Below are 26,307 nucleotides of genomic sequence, written 5' to 3'. Positions count from 1 at the left end.
TGTTCTGTCTGGAGGCGTTGTAATACGATCAGGGGTATGTCTAACACAGAAGTGTTGGGTAAATTTGTGAATGACGACAAGGCTTCTGTAAGGCCAGATGGCCTGTCCTGGCGTCTGCACAATGCCTCAACTACGCTTTTATTCTTTCAGCCATTTCTAGGGCGGGGGCCCTTCCATACAAAGTGCAAGCAAAAAGTGGGAGACACTCCTCCATCTGATCATTGAGTCACGTTTCTGACAGCTGGGAGTGGGGATGGGAATGCTTGAATTAAACGAAGTGCCCTGGTTCCCGTGGATCTTGGAATTTAGTAACAGGGAGGCTCCTTGCTGGAGGGAGCTAGGGAGACTCATTCACAGTTTCCGACCGGGCACTCACGCCCTCCATTCAACATTTTTCCTTTCCTTTTCCCTAACAGAGTTGAAACCAGGGACAAAGCTTTCCTGCTTCTCCCTCCTCAATGTTGACCTTCCGCCCCCAAGCCCACCTCTGGACCTTCTCCGACCACGTGACCCTCTTCAGCCCCCGTGACTCGCCGCCGCCAACCCCTCCCCTCCGGCCGCAGCCCGCCTTATCCCGCCTCTCAAGCCCACGTGACCCCCTCTCTCCCACCTGACTGGCTCCTCCCTTTCCCCCGGGCCGGACCCGGCCGCCGTCGCAGCGGCCTGACTCCAAAATGGCAGCCGCGCACAGCGCGCACCCGAGCGGCCGGACCTCCCTGACTCCCGGGCCTCCCCGCTCTCGCTCCCTGCCTCCCTCCTTCGGCCCTCACCCACACGCCTTCGGATTGGCCGTTAGGAATCCCGCCCCTCCAGAGCCCCGTCTGCTATTGGTCACGGTAGGCTGCCCTTCAGAGAGGCGTGCCCCCGCCGCCCCCCGCCCCAGGAGGTATTTTCCATTCCGGTGGGGGTTGGGGGAGGGGGGAGGGGAAAAGGGTGAAGAGGGGGAGGTGGCCGGGGAAAGGGGTGGGGGCTTGGCGGGGGCATCCGGCGGAGCTGGGGTCTCCGGACTCCGTCCGGAGGAAGCGAGACTGCGCCCGCTCGGGCAGTCGGAGGGAACGGGACGGGACCGGCGGGCGGGCGGGCGGACTCGCCCTCTCGGTGACTGCGCCGTCCGGGCCCGTCCTGCCTGGCCGCAGGTGCCCCTGGATGAGGCCGCCCCGCGCGCCCCGACCGGTGAGTGTCCCCGGTGGCCCGGCCCTTGAGTGCTCCCTGGCCCCCGCACAGCCGTTAGCGGCCGCCTCTTCGGCCCCCGGTGCTTGCGCCCGGCGCAGTCCGCCTCCGGCCGGCGCCTCCACACCCCGGGCGGAGGCAGCGCCGGCCCTCTGGCCGAGAAGAGGACGACGGGCGGGGGACGGCGGACCCGGGCCGCGAGCCCCGTGCAGACCGTGCGGCGCGTAGTGGGAGCTTGCGCTCAGTGGGCTCTTGATGCATTTCGTTGAATTGTTTTTCTGGTTGGAGGAACGTAGGGCCCCTAAGAGGAAGGGGGTCGCTCCGGGCTAGCCGGAGGGCGTTCGTGATCTGGGTCGTGGTGAATCGGGGGGGAGGTCACCGGAGACTGTGGGGCATTTGCGCGCGTTGCAGGGGAGGGGGCACCCGCCAAGTCACTTGGGGCTCTAAGGCTCCGATCCGGGGGTCCTCAAGGTCGACGAGAAGAGAGGTTCATCCGGAGATGATAGAGGGAACTGGGGAGCTTGGATGGGGGAAGTGACTGGAGCACCTCCGGAGTTTAACCCGAGGTGGAAAGGGATGCGCAGGCGGGCGCTGGAAGACCCTCTGCAACTACTTGGGGTCCTAAGATTCTTTGGTGCTGGGATTTGGGGATTCAAGCAGCTGAAGCGAAATGACTTTCTGGAGAGGGAGTTGCATTTAAAAAAGGATGCACAGAAACAGTTTAAGCACACAACTTGCTTGGTTCTGAACTTTGAGAGGCCGGGGTATTGGAGTCACGAGGTGATTTCTGACATTTTCTTTCGGCATTCCAACCAAAAGGTGGACCTTGGCAGTTATCTTTTATTTTAAAAGGTATGTATGCGTTCGATGGTGTTATACCAGTTAGTAGTTTTGCTGGAAATTCTCAAACTGCACCTTGAAATTCTTGTAGCAGCTTCTCCATCTGCTGAAGATCCTTTCTTCAGGTCTCTCCATCCATAGCAGTGGCTTACTTCCAATTTAACATTTAGACTGGACTGTATTATTACAGTTTGCTACTGGCTTTTATTCTAGAAGATTAATAAGTAATTCACATGCTTTCTTTCCCTTGCTTTTAATTGTTTCTTTACAAGGTCATGCAATTTTAACTTTTTAAAGTGTTGGACTGGGAAGATGTTGGTAAGCTAGCAGCTCTAGAAAGCAGTATGCAAATTTGGGAATCTTAATGTCAGATGCTTAGTTTAATTTTAATAATCTTGTATTTGCATAATTCTCTTGAGAGTTGAGAACATAGAAAATGCATACCAGGGTTGGTCCACAGAATCCACCTCTGTGGCAGCCCACGGAGGTTCTTCATGTCACTGAGAAGAGGAAGCTAAGAATTGCACAGCTAGCTTTTTAATCTTTTCTTAATTATATATGTTATCTTACTAATTCCTCACAATTTACAAAATAAAAGCTTTTTTTTTAAAGGGAGCACTTAAACATGTATGAGAAAATTTTGTAGATTGTATTTTCCCTTTGCTGTAAAATGTAATTCATCAGAGAAAACATTTCTGCAAAAAGGTGTTAATATATTCAGTTGGCACCTTCTTAGTTCTTGAATAAATAATGGATAATTAAATTTTTTCTCCCTATTGTCCTTGAATTTTACTGTCCGTCTTTAGGGAGAATGTACTGGCACACAAAATAGTAGCCTAAAATATTGAAACCTAACACCTTTTAACATTATAATAGCTTTTACATTATGCACCTTCAGACTCATCTATGGCAAACCAGTGGTCAGGAAGGCTTTCTCCTATCACCTTTGTTTAGAATGGGCTGTTTTCTCCCATTGTAAAACTAAGGGAAAATAACGCTTAATGCCTGCAAAGTAGTGGTAATAACTAAACAGAATGAGAATGGGAAGCTTGGAAAAAAGATGTAGGTGTATGAGTCACATTTCTTTTAGAGCTGGAAGAGTAGACCATGGATATGATTATGTTGCAGATCAGGAGACCGAGACCCAGACCAGTGGAAGGGACTAAAATTCTAGGTAGCGACGAGCCAGGATTGGTGGGCAGGTCTCTGAACTCTAGTCCAGGGTTTTTCTACTTTATGACATTCACATTGCTTATTTCTAAAGCATTCTAGTGCCAACTGTAAGTGGTTTTAGGATTATGGGTGATGTTGTTCCCTTCCAAGGATGGGGAAGTTTGGGTTGACTACTTTTATGCATGAAATGACATAAAGCAAGATGAGCTTTCATTGCACAGTTTAAAACAGTATGCTGCAGTGTTAGTGGAAGTGCTGATGTTCCCCTCTCATTGGGAAGAGACAAACTGTCATCTAGATTGAAGTATTAGATGAACTTCTTAGAGTAGGCTAGTGTGCTTTAAATTTTATGCTAAAAATTAATTGCTTAAAAATTTCTCAGAATTCAAAAGGCTCTAGTATTTTCAAGATAAATTATACAAAAATTATTATTTTAAGGAAGTGTGGGGGTTTTGTTATGTTAAAAGGGATTTTGGTACCTTTGCAAAGAGCAGTAGTAGAATTACATGATACTTAGGAAAACATGATTTTGATCATAGTTGTAGGAAAGACTGGATTTGTATAATTAACATTATGATCCTTGGCAAGTTATTTAACCATTATGTACCTACGTTTCCTCACATGTAAAGTGAGGTTAATAAAAGTACCCACCTCAGTAGGGTATTGGTGAGGATTAAAAGTGTTTCCTTAGCACAGAGAAAGGGTGCAACAATTATTAAATATTATTTGTAATGTTCATTAGGTATGTACAGGTACTTGTATGCTTATTTGTTTCCTTGCTGTTAACGAAGTCACTTTGTGGCTACAGAAAATTCCCAGATAAATACATGATCAGTATTTATCATATTTATTTTATAAATAACAGTCTGCTTTAAGGGGCACTTAGTGCAAATGAGGCCCTCATTTATTATTTTTTTTAGTCCTTACTCTGCTCACCTTGGACCTTGAATTAGGTGTACCTATCAAGGTAGAGTGAAGGTGGCTGTTTTTCTGAATGTCATTGGGAGACCCTGTTGCAGTTTCATTATTCTAGAATTAAAATGTTAATAATTGATTTGCAGATATTCTACTGAAAATACAGTGAGTTCTGGAGTCCTACTGATTAAACTTAGCTGAGGAAACCAGGGCTTTATAAGGTCTATTATTATTTGCAAACCCCTTCTCCCAATGGAACCTTGAGAAAATCACTGAACCTTGTTTTCTGTTAAATGAATATTTTGATGACTTCATTCATTAAACTGTTAGGTTTTAGTGATAAAATTTGCTTAGCTCCAATTTTATAACGTTTCGTTCTTTTTGATTTGCTATAGTCCAGGCCTAGTTAGTCTGAAGAACATGTGGTTTAGCAAATGTGCTTTATGGTGACAGTGGTGAATTTCTTCTCCTGGATATTCTGGACTTCTTCCTTATCAGATTCTGCAGTTGATTTTATAGCAGCTCGTCTTCCGTTTACAGTCCTCTTAACTTTTATTCAACCACGTTTTTGTGATCTTTCCTTCTCACAACATCTTTACCACCTGTACCTCCACGTAGCTTCTTACCAGCTGTCACACATGAGCTTACTTTTTTTTAGACCTCTTTTTTTTTAACATTAATTTCAGTTATTTTTAAAATGTATATCACATAATATTTAAAAATTGCCCTTATTTTTAGAGTTTCATTGAATTGAACCCATTTTACAGGTTTGAGATTAAAATCAGAAACAGGTTATAGCTCAAAAGCATCTTTATTATGCCAGTAGTTGCTTTTTCCTATTTTGTTTTAGATCTCAGGCAGTCATTCTGTTGGTGGTACTTCAGATGATAAATACGTCCCTTTACTCTGAAGTAATGCTAACCAGCAGAGCTAAGAGAGTTACATGGCACCATCAGAAGCTTCCAGTTATTTTTTTTCTTTCATTGATACAGAATTTTAATGTTTGAGAGTGACCAGCTCCTAATCTTCTTCTGATAAATTATTTTAATAAAGATTATGAAATTATTACAATTTGTTGGCCATTTTTGGCCTCATGACATGCTTTTCGGAATTCTGTAGAACTTAGACATGCAGACCTTTTCTTCACGTCTATTGCAAAATCTAATTACGTGAATAAAATATTTAATTAAATGTGGTTTCAAAAGATACCGTAAATATCATGCTATAATAAAAACAACCAACCGTTGCTCAGTTTTTCATTAAGTTGATTTTCTTTATATATTTAAAAATAATAAACACATATATATGGAGTCTAAAAAAAATGGTTCTGAAGAACCTAGGGGCAGGACAGGAATGAAGACGCAGACATAGAGAATGGACTTGAGGACATGGGGAGGGGGAAGGGTAAGCTGGGACAAAGTGAGAGAGTGGCATGGACATATATACACGCTACCAAATGTAAAACAGTAGCTAGTGGGAAGCAGCCGCATAACACAGGGAGATCAGCTCAGTGCTTTGTGACCACCTAGAGGGGTGGGATAGGGAGGGTGGGAGGGAGGGAGATGCAAGAGGGAGGAGATATGGGGATATATGTATATATGTAGCTGATTCACTTTGTTATAAAGCAGAAAGTAACACACCATTGTAAAGCAATTATACTCCAATAAAGATGTTAAAAAAAAATTATGGCTTATGAATTGCCTGTTAGTCATATTGAAAATTCATGGGTACATGGACTGAGTAGTACAGACCATGCAAACTACTTTCTTAGCTTCAATGTAGATGTTAGAGAGTGAGAGTTAGAGATGTTAGAGAGTGAGATAGTCTAAATTATATTTAGAGGCTGAGTTGTGACCCAGGAAGGGGATCCAGAAGTCATGGAGATAACTTCCTTGAAGGCATTTATTGTAGTTACTGGCTGGCTACAAAGTCCTAGGAAGAACATGTTGAGTGTTGTGGGACATGGTTCTGAAAACAAGAATGATGTTGTACATGAAAATAATTATAAAAGGGGTTACCATTTTTTGACTGTTATGTTCCAGGCCAGGTGATTTGCAATCATTCTTTGATTTAATTTTCTTAACAGTTCTGAAAGGTGGATGGCATTATCCAGTTTTATCAAAGAGGAAATTTGATTCAGGGAGGTTAAGTGACTTTCCCAAGTTGGCCAATATGTGGCACAATTGGGACTAAGGCCCTGATCTTTTGATTGTTAACCCTAAACATTTCCGGGATATTAGGAGGCAGCTTTGAAAACTTGTAATCGTTTAATTTAGAGTTTATGAAATGTTGTTTTACTTCTTTGCTGTGGCAACTTTGGATGTCATTACCACAAGAGGTAGTATCTAGATATTTTGAGAGGATTTAGAGACATTCCTTAAATTCTTGATTGTTAAGGAAATCTAGGGATGTTTTGTGTACAGTCTTAAATGCAGTGCTGGCTGCCCATAAAATGTTTCTCCTGTTGCCTTTATAAAATGCTGGATCATTAATGGGCATTAATAAGGGTAACATTAACAAAGAAAATAGTTTTTGGTGGGAAAGACTACAGAGTAGGCGTCCAGCGACCTGGGTTCTTCTACTGGTCTGAAAGACTGGTGTGAAAACATTAGGATAGCATTGAAACAGCCTTAACGTTCTTGCTCTGGGAGTACGGGAAGGCTGAGCTGTGTCTTAAGAGATGAGCAGGTGAGGAGAGGTTGTAGAGTTGTAAGCAGAGGGAGTACCAGTGTGTTAGATGAATCACTGAGCTGTATTTTTTTGAACTGTAATTTCTTCAAATGTGAGTTAAAATATAAGAAAATATTTTACTTATAAGGGTAACTAATGTATTATATAGAAACTATTACACATGTTTCGTATTTGTTGATTTTGGAATCCCCCAAAAATGAGGTTCTAAGAACCAAGTAAATGTGAAAGTGCTTTGTAAATTTTTAAGTGTTCTACCAGTAAGAGGGATAGAGGAATACTGATATTCTTGTGAAGGATGGACAGAGAGGATGCTGTGAAAACTTAGGTAGCAGTACAAGAGGAGAAACAGCAGAAGTGGAAAAGTACAGAGAAAAGAGAAAAGTACAAGAGGAGAAACAGCAGAAGTGGAGAAGAGAGGTGTTAGAAGATGAAAGAAAGTATGTGAATAGATGGGCAGAAGATTGAGTTGTAGTTCTCTTTGTGCCTGTTGATCAAAAGGAGGGTTATAAGTCTGTAACTGAAGACTTTTAACATTAATTTATGGTAAGGAAAAAGCTTAGCAGGTAGTTGAAACATCTTATTCACTTCTCCATTTAGTCTACACTGACCATGTTAACAAGGCTATGAAAATAGGCTAATTGAGAGTTGGCTGTATTGTCTGATTGTTTCCTCACTTCTGTATAGGTTTAGCTAATGGCTTTAAATTGTATAAGGGTGCTCATAAAAATAAAATAAGCTGCACTGAGTTACTGTTTATTCTAGATTTATTGAAAATAAAAGGGCATAGTGTGTTTAAGGAAAAGGGTGAGGTTTGATCTGTCAAAATGAGTGCAAAAGAAAATTAGGAAATCAGAGTAGAGCCAAGGTAGAATGGGAACAAAATGCCATAGTAGGAGTTAGGTTTTTTGTTTGTTTGGTTTTTTTTTTTTTTGCGGTACGCGGGCCTCTCACTGTTGTGGCCTCTCTCGTTGCGGAGCACAGGCTCCGGACGCGCAGGCTCAGCGGCCATGGCTCACGGGCCCAGCCGCTCCGCGGCATGTGGGATCTTCCCGGACCGGGGCACGAACCCGCGCCCCCTGCATCGGCAGGCGGACTCTCAGCCACTGCGCCACCAGGGAAGCCCGGAGTTAGTATTTTTATTTTGTTTTATAGATGAGGAAGTGATACAAATAGTTTGGTCCTTTAAAAACTGATTATAGCTGTAATGAAGAGTACAGGCTGGAGGAACAGAGAATTGAGACATTTATTCACCAAGGAATATGTATGGCAGGGTGAGTGAATGAGGCATTTTCTGTGGCCTCTGGTAGGCAAATCACAGTCAAGGATGCCATTTAAGGCTCTGCCCTAGTTCAGGAACGAGATTATGATGGTCTGAATTAAGGAATTTGTAGTAGGGATAGAAACAAGACCACTGATTTCAGAGATATTTAGGAGTTTAAGTCCTCCAGACTTGGTTAGTGTTTGGAGGTGATAGAAGTTGAAGACGAGTCTAAGGTTCCTGACTTGGCAGGAGAAAAATATGTGCAAGTTTGAGAGAAGGGGAATACTGAGTTTGCTTTCAGATAAGTAGTTACGCTTTTTAGATAAGTAATAACAAGATATCAGTTGGAAATAACGGGTCTAGCTCAGGAACATGGTTAAGTTTATAGATGTGATTTGGAAGGCATAACGTTTGTAGTTGAAAGTTTTGAAATTAGACAAGTAATGACCATAATTCCTAAATAATAATGCATGCAGAACAAAAAGTAACTGCCAGTGCTGGCCCTAAGTTCGAGAGTGTAGACGTTTTAAAGTATGTATTTTAAATTTGCCCACCTCCAGTCAAACCCCCACCGCATAGCTTTATAAAGAATATATAGAAATATTTGCTGCCAGAAGTATTTTAGTGTCCTTGAAATAGTGTCCCGCATCCTGTCTGGCCATCAGCATAACAGGGAATTTGTAGACAAATGCACTTCCTTCTTCTGCACTTTAGTCTCTTTGGAATTCTCTTTGCTTCCTTGAGCTGGTGAGGTAGTCTGAACAGATTTTGAAGCCTGAAGGCTTTTTTCACCTTCTTTAAAATCTAGCCCAAATCAGCCCTATTCAACCATCTCTTTGCCTCTCTTTCTCTCCTACTCCTACAGCCCTATGGAGCTCAAGGCTCTGGCAAATAAAATGGCACTCCAGGAAAGAAAAGTAAAAACAGCACAAGAGAAAGAACCTTGAAGAGGACTGTAATCTTTTCAGTTCTCCCCCAAAGGTTCTACTCTCTAAGCCAGGGGATGGAGTTGGTGAGTCATTAAGAAGTGATGTCCAAATTCAGTAAAATAAATACATCTATTGGGAGCAAGGTCTTCAAGTGCTGAGGGAATTTGGAAAGAATCTGAGGTGGTTTAGCACTTAGTGGAAAAGATGAGTTTTTGGTTCAGTTTTAAAGGAGGTAGAAAGACAAGGCTGTGCAGCAAAAGGTAACAATAACATTATTAAAGAGGGAGGGAAAACAGTATGTACCAAGGAAGTAGAACATTAAGAAAAAACAAAGGAACTGGCGAACAGGACTCTTTATCTAAAATGCATGGTTTGGGATGGAGTTAATGAGAAATTAGGGTTGTTAAATGATTGAAGACTAAAATTTGGAGTTAGTACTCCTTGAACACATAGTAGAAAATTGAACATGAACAGAAGAGTATTGTAACATGATTTAAATAGCAATTAAGCAATTATGGAAGATGACAACGGTTATATATAGGTTATGATGTAATGGCACTGATTAATTTATATACCACCCAAATCCCTTATATTTTCTCTTTTTGTTTTCTTATTATGTACTTCTATACCCGTAGTTATCAAACTTTCCTGGGCATAAAGATTATATGAAGCTCTTGTTTGAAATATAGATTCATCCATGTTACATGTAACAGTGTTTAGTTCCTTTCAGTTGCTGACTAGTGTTCCATTGTATGGATATACTGTATTTTGTTTATTATTATTGTGGAAAGGGTTGTTCTAGTTTTCAACTGTTATGAGGAAAGCTGCTATGAACATTCTTGCATAGGCTTTTTGTGACACATGTATTCTTTACTTGTGGGTGAATACCTAGAAGTGGAATTGCTGGGTATATGGGATAGGTGTGTTTAACATGAGAAATTAACAGAACAGTTTCCAAGGTGGGTTTACCATTTTACACTCCTACCAGCAGTGTTCCCTCTTCCTTTCTTTTAGGGAGGAGTTTGGGTGTAATTGATGTTCTTCCTTAAATGTTTGTAGACTTCACCAGTGAAGCCATCTGGACCTGGAGTTTTCTTCGTGGAAAGGTTCTTAATTAAGGATTCAGTTTTTAAAAGAATAGGCCTAAGACTGTTCAGATTTTCTGTTTCTTTTTGTGTCTGTTTTGGTAAGTCTTTCAAGGAATTTGTCCACTTCATCTAACTTGTCAAATTTATCAGCTTGAAAATAAATTATATATTTTATGAAACAGTATTTCCTTTTAATGTGAGTAGGATATGTACTGATGTTCCCTTTTATTCCTGGATATTGGATTCATTTTCTCCTTTTCCCTCCTGATTAGTGTAGCTAGGGGTTATCAATTTCATCAGTCCTTTCATATAATCAACTTTTGGTTTTGTTGATTTTCTCTCTGGTTTATCTGTTTTCTATTTCATGATTTGAGCTCTTTTACTAATTCCTCTTTCTCCATACTTGGGTTTAATTTGTTCTCCTTTTCTAGCTTTTAAGGTGAAAGCTTAGGTCATTGATTTTTAATTTTTTCAAAAAATTATGAACACTTAAAGCTATACATTTTCATTATCATTATATTCAAAATAGTTCCTAATTTCTCTTATAATTTTTCTTTGATTCATGGGTTGTTTCAAAGAGTTTTGCCAAATAATTTCCCAATATTTGGAATTTTCCAGGTGTTTTGTTACTGTGTTTTCATTTAATGCCATTGTGATCAGAGAACAAACTCTTAATAATTTCAATCCATTTACGCTTTTTTTATTGTTTTATGGCCCAACACATGGTATATCTTGCTGAATGTTCAATGTGTACTTGAGAAGAATGTATATTCTCCTGTTGCTGGGTGGAATGCTCTCTAAATGTCAATTAGGTTAGGTTGGTCTTTGTATATCTTCTGTATTTTTACTAATTTTCTGCCTGCTTGTTCTATCAATTACTGAGAGAGCAGAGTTGAAGTTTTCACCTACAATTTTGGATTTCTCTGTTTCTCTTCTCAGTTCTGTCAGATTTTGTTTCATGTTTCAAGCACTGTTAGAGCACTGTTAGGTGCATGCACATTTAGGATTGTTAAGTCTTGTTAATGAATTGGTCCCCATGTCATCATGAAATGTCCCTTTTTATTCCTGGTAATTTCCCTTGTTCTGAAGTCTCTGTGTCCTTTTGATTTTGCATGGTATATCTTCTTCCATCCTTTTACTTTTAACCTATCTATATCGTTATATTTAAAGTGGGTTTCTTGTAAACAGCATGTAGTTGGGTCTTGCTTTTTTATCCAGTCTGACAATATCTCTTTTAATTTGGTGTGTTTACCAGCAGTTGGCAAACTATGGCTGGCAGACCAAACTCTACCACTTGTTTATGTAAATAAAGTTTTATTGGGACATAGTCATGTTCATTCATTTACATATTGTTTGTGGTTGCTTTTGTGCTACAGGTGGCAAGGTTAAGTAGCTGGGACAGAGACCAAAGCATAAAATATTTTCTGGTTCTTTATAGAAAAAGGTTGCCTACCACTAGCTTAGACCATTTACACTTAATGGAATTAAGCTTGGATTAAAATGTACTATCTTACTATTTGTTTACTATTTGTTCTTTTTTCCTTGGTTTCCTTGTCTTCTTTTGGATGGATTATTCTTTATGGTTCCATTTTATTTTTTCTGTTGGTTTATAACATTTCTCTTAAAAAAATTTTTAGTGGTAGTCCTTCTAGTTAATTAATAACAGTCTGCCATCAAATAATATTATACCACTTCATGAGTAATGCAAGAATTGTACATAATGTTACAATTTCTCCTTCCTATGTTTTGTGCTTTTTTGTCATACATTTTGATATGTGTGTTTTAACCCTGTTGCTGGTCTTTTTGTTTTTGTCAGGCAGTTACCTTTTAGAACAATTAAAAATGAGAAAAATGTCTTTCTTATTTGTCTCATTTTAATCACTTATTTAGATCTTCATTTCTTTGTGTAGATTCAAGTTTGTGTCTAATATCATATCCCTTTTGCTTGAAAAACTTCCTTTTATATTTCTTTTAGTGCAGCTTTCTCTCTCTTTCCCTCTGTCCCCACTTTGTCTCTCATTTTGCCTTCAGTTTTGGAAGTTATTGTTAGTAGTTACAGAATTGTAGGTTTTCAGGGTTTTTTTCCCCCTTTGAGCACCTTAAAATGTTATTCTCCATCTTCTCATTTGCATAGCTTCAGAACTCTGTGGTGATTTTTCTATTTGTTTCCCCATATGTAATATGTGTTTTCCCTTTGGCTGCTTTTATGATTTTTCTCTTTATCACTGGTTTTCAGCAACTTTATTATGATGCTCCTTGGTATGGTTTTATTTGTGTTTATTCTTGGGGTTTATTGAGCTTCTTAGATCTGTGGGTGTATTGTTTTCATCATATTTGTAAAATTTTTAGCCATCTAACTTCAAATTTTTGAATTCCCAAGTATTTTTCTCCTCAGACTCCAGTCCTGCATATGTTCATTCAGCCACTTAATATTAGTTCACAGATCACTGAAGTTCTCTCCATTTTTCTTCTAATCCCTTTTTCTTTTCTTTCAACATGAAAAGTTTGTTTCCCAGTCTTCAAGCACACTAATTTTTTTTTTTTTTTTTTTTTTTGTGGTACGTGGGCCTCTCACTGTTGTGGCCTCTCCCGTTGCCGAGCACAGGGACGCGCAGGCTCAGCGGCCATGGCTCACGGGCCCAGCCGCTCCGCGCATGTGGGATCCTCCCAGACCAGGGCACAAACCCGGGTCCCCTGCATCGGCAGGCGGACTCTCAACCACTGCGCCACAAGGGAAGCCCCAAGCACACTAATTTAAAAAAATTCTCCTTTGTCTAATATGCTGTTTTACCCATCAAGTTAAATTTTTATATCAGGTGTTATTTTTTTTTTAGTTCTAGAATTACTATTGATTTAAAAAAATAACTTCCACTTCTCTGTTAAGATTTTTTCTTTTTTTCATTATGTCCATGTTTTCCTTTAAGCCTTTGAACTCTTTTCTAATAGCTATTTTGAAGTCCTTGTATTAAAATTCTCTTTATCCCTACCACTCCTGGATCCTGATTATAGGTTACCATTTCTTATTTTTTCATACATCTGGTAATTTCTTTTGGGGTTATGGTGTTGAGTATTTGCCTTGATTTTTTTTTTTTTTTTTGTCTTTCCTTCTTGAGTATTAAGTTTTATTCTGGCAGGCAGTTGCTTTGTGGATCAGATTGATCTTTTGAGTTTTGTGTTCAGGGTTTTTTGGGCTTTGGTTTTGGGCAGTTCTAGAATAGCTTTCAGTTTAGGGCTAGTTTGGGCCCATTACTGAGGCATGCCCCTTCTTGTGTCTCACCTGATTGCCCCATGTGTTCATCAAGGTTTATTCATCCCAGCTGGTGGAAACTGAATGATCCTGGCCCTATGTGAACTGTGGAAGTTGTGAGGCTTAGAGCTCCCTGGTATTTGTTATTTTCTTGAAGTTTTTCTTTGTCTAGCCTCATAGATTTACATAACACACATACGCAGATTGGTGTTTAGCCAGAAACTCAGGGAGACCTCTTCTGTAGATTGTTGAGCGTTTCTGTTTAGTTTCTTCCTTTATGGTAATATGCCCTGCAAATTCTAGTCGTCTCAGACTCCACAAATTCTGAGCTCTGTCACCTCAACTCAGTAAGACTGTTGGCTCTGTTTGGGTTCCCACTCCTTGTGTTGTAGTTCCAAACAGAAAGGTGGGGCAATCTTTGGGTTCACCTCATTTCTTTCCCTTTTTTCAGAGGTCATATTTCCATACTGCCTGTTACCTAGTGTCTGAAAATAATTGTTTTATGTTTTGTCTAGTTTTCTACTTGTTTGTGTCAGGAAGACAATTCTGGACTTTGTTGGTCCCTTTTGCCTTCGTTTTTGAAGGGTATTTATGCTGGATGTAGAAATTTAAGTTGGCAGTTCTTTTTTTTTTTTTTTCTTGTAGCACTTTAAAGTCATGATTTCAATATTCTCTCGTTTAAGTTGTTTCTGATGAGAAGTTAGTGGCCATTCTTACCGTTGTTCACTTGTAATACGTCTTTCCCCCCACCTCTGGCTGCTTTAAAGATTTTCTCTTTATCTTTGGTTTTCAGCAATTTTATTTATTCTAGGACTAGATTAGCCCTAATACCAAGGCATGGATGGCCTTTCTGAGATCTCTATCAAATGCATGTCATGTTCATTGAGGTCTCTCTACTCTAGCTGCCAGGAATTTGAACAACTCCCAGGTAGTTGTTCAGCTCATGCTCCGTAGTTGTTCTTTCCCCAGATTTTGTTCTTTGACTCGCCTCATGCAGTTTTGCTTTGTGCATATGCAGCTTAGTCCCTTGGCAAAGGATTAGAAGATCTCTCTACAGGTTTTTGAAACTTTTTCTCTCCACAGCTCCCTTCTTTCTTGTATTCTGCTCCTTAAATTCCATGCCTTCAGTAGCCTCAGGCTTGGAGCTCTATTTTCTCAACTCAGTGCAATATCTGTGTTCTTTGGGGGTTCCCCTTCCCTGTGGCACAAGCAGAAAGCCAGGGTGTTCGTGAGTCTTTGTTTCCCTTCTCTCAGAAATCACAGTCCTATGCTGCCTGTTGTCCAGCATCTGAAAATTATACTTAATATATATTGCCCCATTTGATGGGCAATATGTATAAAATATTATTTTCAGATGTTGGACAACAGTCAACATAGGACTGCCTTTCACATCAGGAGGTCATAACTGGAAATGGAAGTGTAGAATTTCATTTTAATTTTTCTTCTTTTTAAAAACTTTTTTGCCTCACGGCTTGTGGGATCTTAGTTCCTGACCAGGGATTGAACCCAGGCCCTTGGCAGTGAAAGTGCAGAGTCCTAACCACTGGACCACTGGGGAATTCCATAAAAACTTTTATAATTTTTGGTACAGTATATCATACCTTTTAGAGTATGGCTTCATTAAAAAAATAATGCCAGGACTTCCCTGGTGGCGCAGTGGTTGGGAGTCCACCTGCCAATGCAGGGGACACGGGTTCGTGCCCTGGTCCGGGAAGATCCCACATGCCGCGGAGCGGCTGGACCTGTGAGCCATGGCCGCTGAGCCTGCGCGTCCGGAGCCTGTGCAACGGGAGAGGCCACAACAGTGAGAGGCCCGTGTACCGCAAAAAAAAAAAAAAAAAAAGCCAGCTCATATTTTAATTTGCAAGCCATACAGAGAGCTATAAAGAAGAAAGTTCAAAAGAAAGAAAGAGAGAAAGCTCAATATCCCCAAACCCAGAGTTTACCATGGTTATCTTTATCATTTCAGATGTCATATTGCAAATATGCACATAGAAGAATAATTTATTTTTTAAATGGATTTATGCAGTTCATGCTATTTTTAATTAAAAGCACTTAAATTTAATTAACGGGGTAAATTTATTAAACAGAAGCAACACTGGAAAAATGGCTCAACCACGGATAAATGTTTATTTACTACAAGAGATATTTCCTAAAAGATTTTTCTCTAAGTTTATGAAATAAGATTACGGAAAAAGCCTAAGAGGTTAGAATCATTATGTCGTAGTTGGCATGCTTCAGTAGGTCTCTCATATAAAAAAGAATCACGTGTTGGCAAATACCTGCTGTTGATAGGAGAATAAATTGGTACAAATTTCTAAATGGCTATTTTAGCTCAAGCTGCTATAACAAAATACCATAAGCTTATGGTATTATAAACAACAGGTGGCTTATAAACAACAGAATTTATTTCTTACAGTTCTGGAGCCTTGAAGTTTGAGATTGGGATGCCAGCATGGCTGGGTTCTGGTGAGTCCCCTCATCAGGGTTGCAGACTGCAGACTTCTTGTATCCTCAAGTGGCAGAAAGAGAGCTAGCTAGCTCTCTGACTGCTTCTTATAAGGGCCCTAATCCCATTCATGAGGGCTCCATCCTCGTGGTCTAATTATCTCCCAAAGGCCCCACTTCCAAATACCATCACATTGGGGATTAGATTTCAATATATGAATTTTGGGGAGATACAAACATTCAGTCTATTACAATGGCAATTTGGCAATATTCAGAATCCTTAAAAATGTTCACATCCTTTGCCCCAAATTCCATTTTTAGGAATTTATTATAAGCAAATAAGAGGTGTGTACATTATGTGTACACATGAGTGTGTGTGTTATTCATTTCAGTGCTATTTATAATGTTTAAAAATTAGAAGCCTGTTAAATGATTAAATTATGATACAGCCATATAACCAAATACCATAAAAACATTATAAATTATGTTTTTAAAATTTTTTGTTTAGTATACTACTAATAAAAATAATTGGCAGGTGATAAAAATCATGAGCTTTAAGATGTTTAAGGGTATAAGGTATAAGAAAATATTCAAATATAGTAAATGAAAAAAGTAAGATGATATTTTGGAGTATCTTAAAAAGGATATATTTATTTAAAAAATAGGATGTGAAATAAAATATGCTAACTTTGAGTAGTTAAATTATGGGTTATTTTTCAATTATATACTGTTGAATATTTTTCACATTTTCTACAATAAGCATGTACTATGTTAAAATCATACAAAAAACGTAATTTTTAAAATTCTGATAAATTGAATGATTGGGAGGATGAGGGAAGAAGGATTTAAGTGATTGTAGTTTTTCTCATCTTAATCATATGCCTCTTCTCCATTTTTGCAGGTACTTTAGCTTGAACTTTATCTGTATAGATTTAGTGAAACAGGCATTTATTCTTATACTGTATACATAATATATATCCTAAACTTTTTCTAATTTAAGGCAATCTCCCATGTTTCACAGTTTAAAATTTTGGGTTTCTATCGAGCACTGCTTTGTACACTTGAAGAGGTGTAATATTGCTTTCTTTCCCTTTTCCATTTTTTTCCAGAGCTGTTTTTTTTAAGTTTTTGTCCTGCTTTCTCAGCCAGCGTTACTGCCCACCTCCTTGCAGATGTGGATGCCCTTACATTAAAGAAAGAAGTCGTAGTCTTTAGTTTTCTTAATGAAATATTACATTTGCTGTCTCAGTCCCTAGCATCTTAGGCATATGGAGTTGGTGCTCTTCAGGAACTCACTCTAGTGACTCAGCTTCACATTTTTTGCTATATATTGAACATGTTAGAAATCCAGTGGAGAAAGTTAATATTCTAAAGAAGAGACAAAGGAATGTTGTGGTTAATGAATAAAGAAATAGACATGTCCTCCAGGGAGGTATCATTTATACCAGACCTCAGAGAATGACCTTAACTTGAATAGTCTAGTGTCTATACCTCAGCAGTTACAGATCCAGAAAACTCATTTTGGTCAGGGGAACTGATTTCACGCTAAGCAAATTTACTGAAGACTCATCTGCGAAACAAAGTTAATTTCTTAATTTATATTAAGAAATAATATCAAGCCATAATATTTTGATAGCCTACATCTTCATTGTAGGGCTACAGCTACCAAAGGGATGTGAACAGTTGGGTCCAATAATCAGACTGTGTTTTCCTGAAGGCTCAGGCAGTACATTCTTCTTCGATTACGTTATTTTTAGTCCTTGTGAAGGGCTCTATAGCTGTGGGCAAATTTTTTAACCTCCCAAGTCTCAATCATCTCATCATTAAAATTGTGATAATAACTAGCTACTTCCTAGGCTTGTTGTGAGAACTAAATAAGATAATCTATGAAAAGTGACTAACCTAGTGCCTATCAGACAGTTGCCATTCAGTAATTGTTCAGATGATTTGTTGTCTTCTACTTCTAGATTTGAGGTCTGGGGGTTAAGAAAGGCACTCTTGTTCTTTTCTTTCCCTTTGCAGGCATTGCTGGGAACTCTATGGGGCTAAGTGGTGTTGAGGTACTAACACTACTTGATTTACAAGAATATTGTTCTGAGTGATAAAGTTTAACTTAATCTAGTGAAGAACTGTAATGAATCTTTGCATAGGTTATGTTTCACTGTGAGATCTAGCCATTTTAATATTTTGAGACTAAGGTAAGAATCATTCTTTTAAGGAATTCGGTAGTGTTTGCTTTTCCAATTTGACATTTGTAAAACAGCTTGCTATTCCTTGTAAAACAAACAAGTAAATTCCAGATAACAAATTTAATAAGCTGTTTTTACTCGTTGCTGACAACTTAGTAAGGTTCGTGCTCTGTAGTTAATATTTCTAATTTATTATATTCATAGATTATAATGTTGTAAAGGACCTAATCCCTTTCCCTTTCCTTCAGATGAGCTTACTGAGGCCCAGAGAACCAGCCTGAAACTAAGCCAGACAGCTGATGCATCATAGCGGGTCCCTGGGACTGTGAGGTGCCAGTGCAGCTGGGCCCAGGACAGTGAGGCCCTTGATATAAGAGTTTGTACTCTGGAGGAGGCAAGGAGAGCGGCCAGCTCCTTCTTTTGGATGTCAGCATCCTTTCTTTCACATGGTTGTGAGAAGGCGGTATTGAATTCAAGCAGTGAGCTTGCCATAGTCCTGAGTGGCAGACATCCTAAGTGAGTCCCTTCTAGAAGGAGGCCCTGCTTGCCCCTCCTTCCTTGCTTAGCCAAATCCAAATCAGAGTGAATGAACAAATGTCCTTTTTGTGTCAGGTACCACGTCTACTAACTAGGCACTGTGGAGCAGTTGGGACTTACCTGAGAGGTTTTTTTTTTTTTAATTTATTTTATTTATTTTTGGCTGCGTTGGGTCTTCGTGTTGCACGTGGACTTTCTCTAGTTGTGTCGAGCGGGGGCTACTCTTCATTGCGGTGCACGGGCTTCTCATTGTGGTGGCTTCTCTTGTTGCAGAGCGTGGGATCTAGGCGTGCAGGCATCAGTAGTTGTGGCACACGGGCTTAGTTGCTCCATGGCATGTGGGATCTTCCCAGACCAGGGCTCGAACCCATGTCCCCTGCATTGGCAGGCGGATTCTTAACCACTGCGCCACCAGGGAAGTTCCTACCTGGGAGTTTTTAATGGCAGAGCTGAGACAGGTCTCTAGACTCCAGCACACTCTTCTTTTTGCCATATCCCTGTCCTCCTTACATCAGATGAATTTTTTTTTCTCTTCTGAATTACTGTTTGACTTATATGGGAGACTTGTTAAAGAATATTTTGACATCTGTTTAGATGTTATTCTCTAATTGTCCTACGTAGTACTTTCTTATTTACAGTTCTGGTTTCTCATTATCTCATGGGTGTGTATTATGTCCTCAGCTAAATCCTTGTGGACCTATACCGTTTTGATCTCTTTCCTGTGACCCTCAGGGCTTGGAATATTTTAAGCATTCAGTAAATTGTTGATCAATAAGTAAGTATTTGTTATCAATTTTTTAATTGCACCAGACCTTACATTTTAACATACTTTCAACTAGAGAAGGATCTGGATTTGCTACTTAAAGCTTGTAATCTCAGAAGATTTAAGATTGAAAATAGTTATAAAAGTGCTGTTGTCATTTGAAAGAAACTGAGTGCTCTCACAGATAACTAACTTCACATGCTTTAAGATCTAGGAAAAGTTAGGGACGGTGAGGTTGGCCACTTATTTAAATAAATGACTTGTGGTCATCTGGTGTGTTTTTGTTTTTTAAAATCACAATCTAACTTTTTTGGCAGCCATCAAAAAATATATATGGTTATAGAGAATAGCTGTCTTGAATTGTAATCCTCTGTGTGTGTTGGTGGACTAATTTGCTATGGGTTTATTTCTTGAGAAGAAAAAAAAAATTTCATGTCTCCTTAGGATAGTTTACAGAGGGATGCAGTTATGACCAGTCTTAGCATGTGGTCCCAGTCAGCAGTCTTTTTTTCCCCCCAGCTTTATTGAGGTATAATTGGTAAGTAAAAATTATACATATTTAAGGGATACAGTGTGACGATATGATACACATATACATTGTGAAATGATTACTGCAATCAAGCTAATTTATATATCCATCATCTCACATAGTTACCCTCTTTTGCGGGGGGGCTGAAAACATTCAGGATCTACCCTTTTTGCAGATTTCAAGTATACGATACAGTAGTATTAACTGTAGTCACCATGCCATACATTAGATCCCCATAAATTATTCATCTTATAACTGAAAGTTTGTGCCCTTTGACCAACATCTCCCTATTTCCCCCACCCCCAGGCCCCTGGCAATCACCATTCTACTCTGTTTTTATATATCTCACCTTTTCTTTATCCATCCTGTCAGCATTCTTAAAAGTGTATGTTTTTTATATCAAGGAGAATCAGATGAGAAAGATCTGGATAAACCGTTGTAAATCTATAATTGCTATTAGAAAAAATAAGGGACATACCATACTAATAATGGACAAAAATGTCATTTTTATTTCAAGGACCAAATGAATATCTAGTATGAATGTGGAATCTTTCTTTTGACTTGATATTATTTGTTGTGTCTCAAATTATCTTTCTTACATGGTGATGTTAAATATTTATCTTTAGTTGTTACTAGGTATTAACAACCTCTATGGTTGGTTGAGGGATGTAATTGTTTCTGAGTCTAGAATTTATACTTATGCCATATCTTTGTATAATTTTTAAAAATTTAAGTCTCCTGTCTGCTGACTCTGCATGCTCCCATTTCACTGGTGTTCACATTTATTTTGAGCCTTAATTTGTAAATAACTAGAAAGTTCTAGGATAATTTATACTGTGTATTTTTTTTAAACAAGTTTTCATACTCAGAACAATGTTTTTTTTTTTTTTTTTTTTTTTTTTTGGCTGTGTTGGGTCTTCGTTAATGCGCGCAAGCTTTCTCTAGTTGTGGCGGGCAGGGGCTACTCTTCGTTACAGTGGCTTTTCTTGTTGCGGAGCACGGGCTCCAGGCACACGGACTTCCGTAGTTGCAGCACGTGGGCTCAGTAGTTGTGGCTCGCAGGCTGTAGAGCACAGGCTCAGTAGTTGTGGCACACAGGCTTAGTTGCTCTGCAGCATGTGGGATCTTCCCGGACCAGGGCTCAAATCCGTGTCCCCTGCATTGGCAGGCGGATGCTTAACCACTGCACCACCAGGGAAGTCTCTACGTATTTTTAAAAGCTTTAAAAACCTTTGATTAACGTACAATAAAATTGACTTTTTTGGTGGGGAGGGCATATGGTTATTTAAATTTTACCTCGTATATAGATCCATGTAACCACCACCACAGTCAGGATACAAAACAGTTCCATCATGCCCCAGAACTCCCTCATGCTGTCCCTTTGTATCACACCCCAAACCTCTGGCTATCCCCTCTTAACCCCAATCACTGATGGTCATATAAATGGAATCATACAGTATGTATACTTTTGAGGCTGGATTCTTTCATTCGCAGTAATACTCTTGAAATTCATCCAAGCTATTGCATATATCAATAATTCTATTTTGTTGCTCAGTAGTATTCCATTGATAAACTGTACTACAGTTTGATTATCTGTTCACCTGTTGAAAAACATTTGGGTTATTTTCAGTTTGGGGCAATTATGAAAGAACTGTTATAAACACTTATGTACAGGTTTTTGTGTGAGCACAGATTTTCATTTCTGTAAGATAAATACCAAGGAGTGGGATTGCTGGGTCATATGATAAGTGTATATTTAACTTCATAAGGAACTTGCCAAACTTTTTCAGAATTTATGTCCCATTTTGCCTTCCTACTTAGAATGTATGCAAGTTGTAGTTGCTCTGCATCTTCTCCAGCATTTGGCGTTACACTTTTTAAAAACAATTTTAGCTGTTATAATATCGTTATGCCTTTAATTTAGATTTCCCTAATAGCTAAAAATATTGACCACCTTTTAATGTAGTCAGTTGCCCTCCCATCTAGCTCTTTGGTGCACTTTTTGTTCAAGTCTTTTACCCAGTTTTTAATCAGGGTCTATGTTTTCTTACTGTTGAGTTTTGAGAGTTCTTTACATATTCAGAATTCAAATCCTCTGTCACGTATGCCATTTGTAAATATTTTCTCCCCGTCTTGTAGCTTGGTATTCATTTTCTTGACAGTGTCTTTCACAAAGCAAAAGTTTTTAATTTTGAAGTCCAGTTTATAACTTTTTTCTTTTATGGATCATGCTTTTGGTGTCGTGTGTAAAACTTTGCCTAACCCATGTCACTACAGTTTTATCCTATAGATTCTAAAAGTTTTATAGCTTTGTATTTTACATTAAGATCTGTGATCCATTTTTAGTTAATTTCTGTATAAGGTGTGAGGTTTAGGTTATATTCTTGCCTATGGATGGCCAGTTGTTACAACACTATTTTTGGAAAAGACTATATCCTTCTTCCGTTAAATTGCCTTTGCAGACATCTTTGTCCAATATCAGTTGCCATATTTGTGTGGATCTGTTTCTCAACTATAGTCCATTGATTTATGTGTCTGTTCTTTAACCCAATACTGTACCCTCTTAATTACTGTAGCTTTAGAGTAAGTTTTAACATCAATTAGTATGATTCTTTCATTTTTATTCTTTTTAAGAATTATTTGGCTTTTTTAGTTCCTTTGCTGTTGTTTTTAGAACAAGTTTGTCTATATATACAAAAAATATCCTGGGGGGTGGTAGTTTGATCAGAACTGTGTTTAATCTACAGATTAAATGGGAAGAATTGACACCTTTACTATGCTGAGCTTCCAATTCATGAATGTGATATGACTTTCCATTTATTTAGATCTTCTTTGATTTCTTTAATAGTGGTGTAGCTTTGGCATACAGCTCTTTATACCTGTTCTATTAGATTTATACCTCTGTATTTCAAATTTTGGGGAGCTATTATAATGATACTTAAAATTTTTGGTTTCTACTTTTTCATTGCTAGTATTATATACGTGATTGATTTTTGTGTATTGACGTTATACTTTATGACTTTGTAATTTTACTTATTAGTTCTGGGAGATTTTGTGTAGATTCTTTGAGATTTTTATGTAGACAATCATGTTGTCTGCAAATAGGACTTATTTTTTTCTTTGTAATCTGTATGCTTTTTCTTCGCCCTTGCCTTCTTATACTTGCTAGGACTTTGAATACAGTGTTGAATAGAAGTGGTGAGAGTAGGTATCACTGACTTGTTCCCAATCATAGGGGGAATGTATTCAGTCTTTCACCATTAAGTATGATGTTAGCTGTAAGCATGTCCTTCCTTCTACTTGATTTGGGTTTACTTTGCTCTTCTTTTTTTCTAATTTAAGGTGGACACTTAAGATTATTGATTTGAGAATTTTCTTCTTTGATAATGTAAGCATTTAATGCTATAAATTGTCCCCTGAGCATTGCTTAACTGCATTGTACAAATTCTGATGTGTTTTAATTTTCTTTCAATTAAAAATATTTTCTAATTTTCCTTGAGATTTTCTCTCTGACCTGTCGATTATTTGTAAGGGCATCATTTAATTTCCCAAGTTTTAGAGGTTTTTCTGTTATCTGTTATTGATTTCTAGCTTAAATTCATTGTGGTCAGAGAACATATTTTGTGTTACTTAAGTTCTTTTAAATTTGCTAAGATTGTTTTATGACCCAGGATAAGGTCTGCCTTGATGAATATTCTCTGTGGACTTGAAGAGAAAGTTGTTGGGTGGAGTGTTCTACAAATGTCAGTTAGATCCAGTTGGTTGACAGTTTTGTTCAGTTCTCTATCCTTGTTGATTTTTTGTTTACTAATTAGATAGATTTCTGAGATAAGCATGTTGAAGTCTCCAGCTATAGTTAGAGATTTCTGTATTTTTCCTTCCAGTTCTGTCAGATTTCACTTCATATATTTTGAAGCGCTGTTAGGTGCACACACATTTAGGATTATTATAATCTTGGTGAACTGACCCTTTTATCATCATATAATGTCATTTTTTATGCCTGGTAATTTTCTTTGCTTTGAAGTTTACTTTATTTGGTATTAATATAGCTACTCCACCTTTCTCTCTCTCTTTTTTTTTTTTGTGGTACGCAGGCCCCTCACTGTCGTGGCCTCTCCCCTTGCGGAGCACAGGCTCCGGACGCGCAGGCTCAGCGGCCATGGCTCACGGGCCCGGCCGCTCCGCAGCATGTGGAATCTTCCTGGACTGGGGCACGAACCCACGTCCCCTGCATCAGCAGGCGGACTCTCAACCACTGCGCCACCAGGGAAGCCCCTCCACCTTTCTCTTGATTAGTATTTCTATGATATATCTTTCCCCATCCTTTTACTTCTAAACTACTTATATTATCATAGTTGAAATAAATTTCTTGTAGGTGGCATGTAATTGGATCTTATTTTTTTAATCCATTTTCATAATCTTTGTCTTTTAATTGGTATGTTTAGGTGCTTTACATTTAATGTAACTGCTTATATATTTGGATTGAGTGCTACCATTTTATTGTTTGCTCTCTGTTTGTTCTTTTTGGTTTTTGTTTCTCTTTTTCCCCTTTCTGCCGTGCCTTCTTTTTGGTTATTTGAACAGCTTTTGGAGTTCCATTTAAATTTATCTTTTTTTTTTTTTTTTTTTTTTTTACTATATCTCAATCTAGTGTTGGTGTGGGTGTGTGTGGTTGCTCTACGGATTGTAATATACATATTTAAATTTTTACAGTCTACTTAGGATAAATATTTTCCCACTTAAGTGGGATGTAGAAATCTTAATACTATATATCTCTTTACCCCACTCTTTTTTTGTTGTGTTGTCATATAATGTCTATATACAGAGAAAACTCCATCAGACAATGTTACAGCTTTTACTTTTAACCACCAAACATTTTCAAGAATTCAAGAAGAGAAAAATAGTTTATTGTATTTACCCATATGGTTATTAATTCTTCTTTTTCATAATTCTTTCTCATTCTATTTTTCCCTTGGCATCATATCCCTTCTGCCGTTTAGTAATTCTGTTAGAGCTTATTTGCTTATAGTGAATTTTCTTGGTTTTACCTTCACCTGAGAGTGTCTTTATTTTGCCTTCATTCCTGAAGGATATTTTCACTGGATATAGAAATTCTGTGTTGATGGTCCTTTTCTTTCAGTCTTTTAAAAATATGCCATTTCCTTCTGAACTTAAGGTTCCTGGTGAGAAATGCACATCCATTCAAATTGCTCTTCCCTTATAAACACTGAATCACTTTTCTTTTTCTGTCTACTTTCAAATTTTTTCTTTGTTTTTAGTTTTTATCAGTTTGACTTTTATGTGTCTGGGCATGGATTTCTTTTGTTTTTTGAATTTTATTTTACTTTTTTTTTATACAGTAGGTTCTTATTAGTCATCTATTTTATACATATTAGTGTATATATGTCAATCCCAATCTCCCAATTCATCCCACCACCCCCCGCCCCCCCTGCCACTTTCACCCCTTGGTGTCCATACGTTTGTTCTCTACATCTGTGTCTCTGTTTCTGCCCTGCAAACTGGTTCATCTGTACCATTTTTCTAAGTTCCACATATATGGGCATGGATTTCTTAGGGATTTATTCTGTTTGGGTTCTCTGAACTTCTCAAATCTATATATACATTGTGTCTTTTACCAAGTTTGGAAAGTTTTCAGGCATTATTTCCTCAAATACTTTTCTGCACTGCACTCTTTCACTTTCCTTTTAGGATGCCAGTGACTCCAGTGTTAGACCTTTTGGTATCCCAGAGGTCCTTGAGGCTTTGTTCATTTTTTTTTCTCCTTGTTTTTCAGACTTGATAATTTCTATCCATCTGTCTTCAAGTTCACTGACTTTGTTTTGTCATCTCCATTTTGCTTATTGAGCTCATCCAGTGAATTATTTCAGCTGTATTTTTTATATCTAAAATTTACATTTGGTTCTATTTCTTTGCTGAGGCTTTTTTAAAGTCTTTTAAAGTATTAGGTTAATTATAAAAATTAGTACATGCTTGTTGTAAAATAAAGATATATGTAGAAGTATATGAAGTTTTAAAATCTCATTGTGTGGCTCTTACTATTAATGGCCATATAACTTGTTTTTACTTTTTGTCTATTGCAAACCAACATGCAAGTTTATATGTGTATATTTGTGTGCACACACTCCCACTTGTATGTCTATAGAGTAAATTTTAGAAGTAGAATTCTGGGTAGGCATCATTTTGAATACCCACAAAATAGTCCACATAACCTTTCCCCATTGAGGTGTAGTGTGAAGGTTATTTCTTGTTTTGCACTAGCATAAATTCTTGGAAAAAAATTTTTTTTTGATCAGAAAAGCTTTTCTTATGTTTTAGATTAGTTCAGTAAAATGGCTTCCCAGAACTAGAATTAGTAGATTAAAGGTTACGAACATGCTTAAAGTTTTTGGTAATTTGTAAACCGATGTTCCAAAGACTTGGTTGATTGACACTTGTAACTATGGAATTTAAGCTCAGGAATAAAGCCTTTGTGTTTCCACTACCAAAGAACAAGAGAGTATTGGCAA

The 26,307-nt window shown here is 38.3% G+C and overlaps 1 protein-coding gene across 4 annotated transcripts in view; it reads left to right on the top strand.

The window, feature by feature from the left end:
• Window positions 1-983: 983 nt before the first annotated feature.
• The window catches only part of SOCS5 (suppressor of cytokine signaling 5), a 63,088-nt gene continuing 37,764 nt past the window's right edge, over window positions 984-26,307 (top strand). For 3 of the 4 annotated variants that reach the window (XM_079941440.1, XM_079941442.1, XM_079941441.1), the window contains exon 1: window positions 984-1,173. The gene's annotated coding sequence lies outside the window, so the exon portion shown is untranslated. The other variant, XM_079941443.1, reaches the window with a different exon arrangement.

The sequence above is a fragment of the Stenella coeruleoalba genome, assembly GCF_951394435.1.
Source record: "Stenella coeruleoalba genome assembly, chromosome: 13".
NCBI lineage: Eukaryota > Metazoa > Chordata > Mammalia > Artiodactyla > Delphinidae > Stenella > Stenella coeruleoalba.
This window is presented reverse-complemented; position numbering and strand designations above follow the sequence as displayed.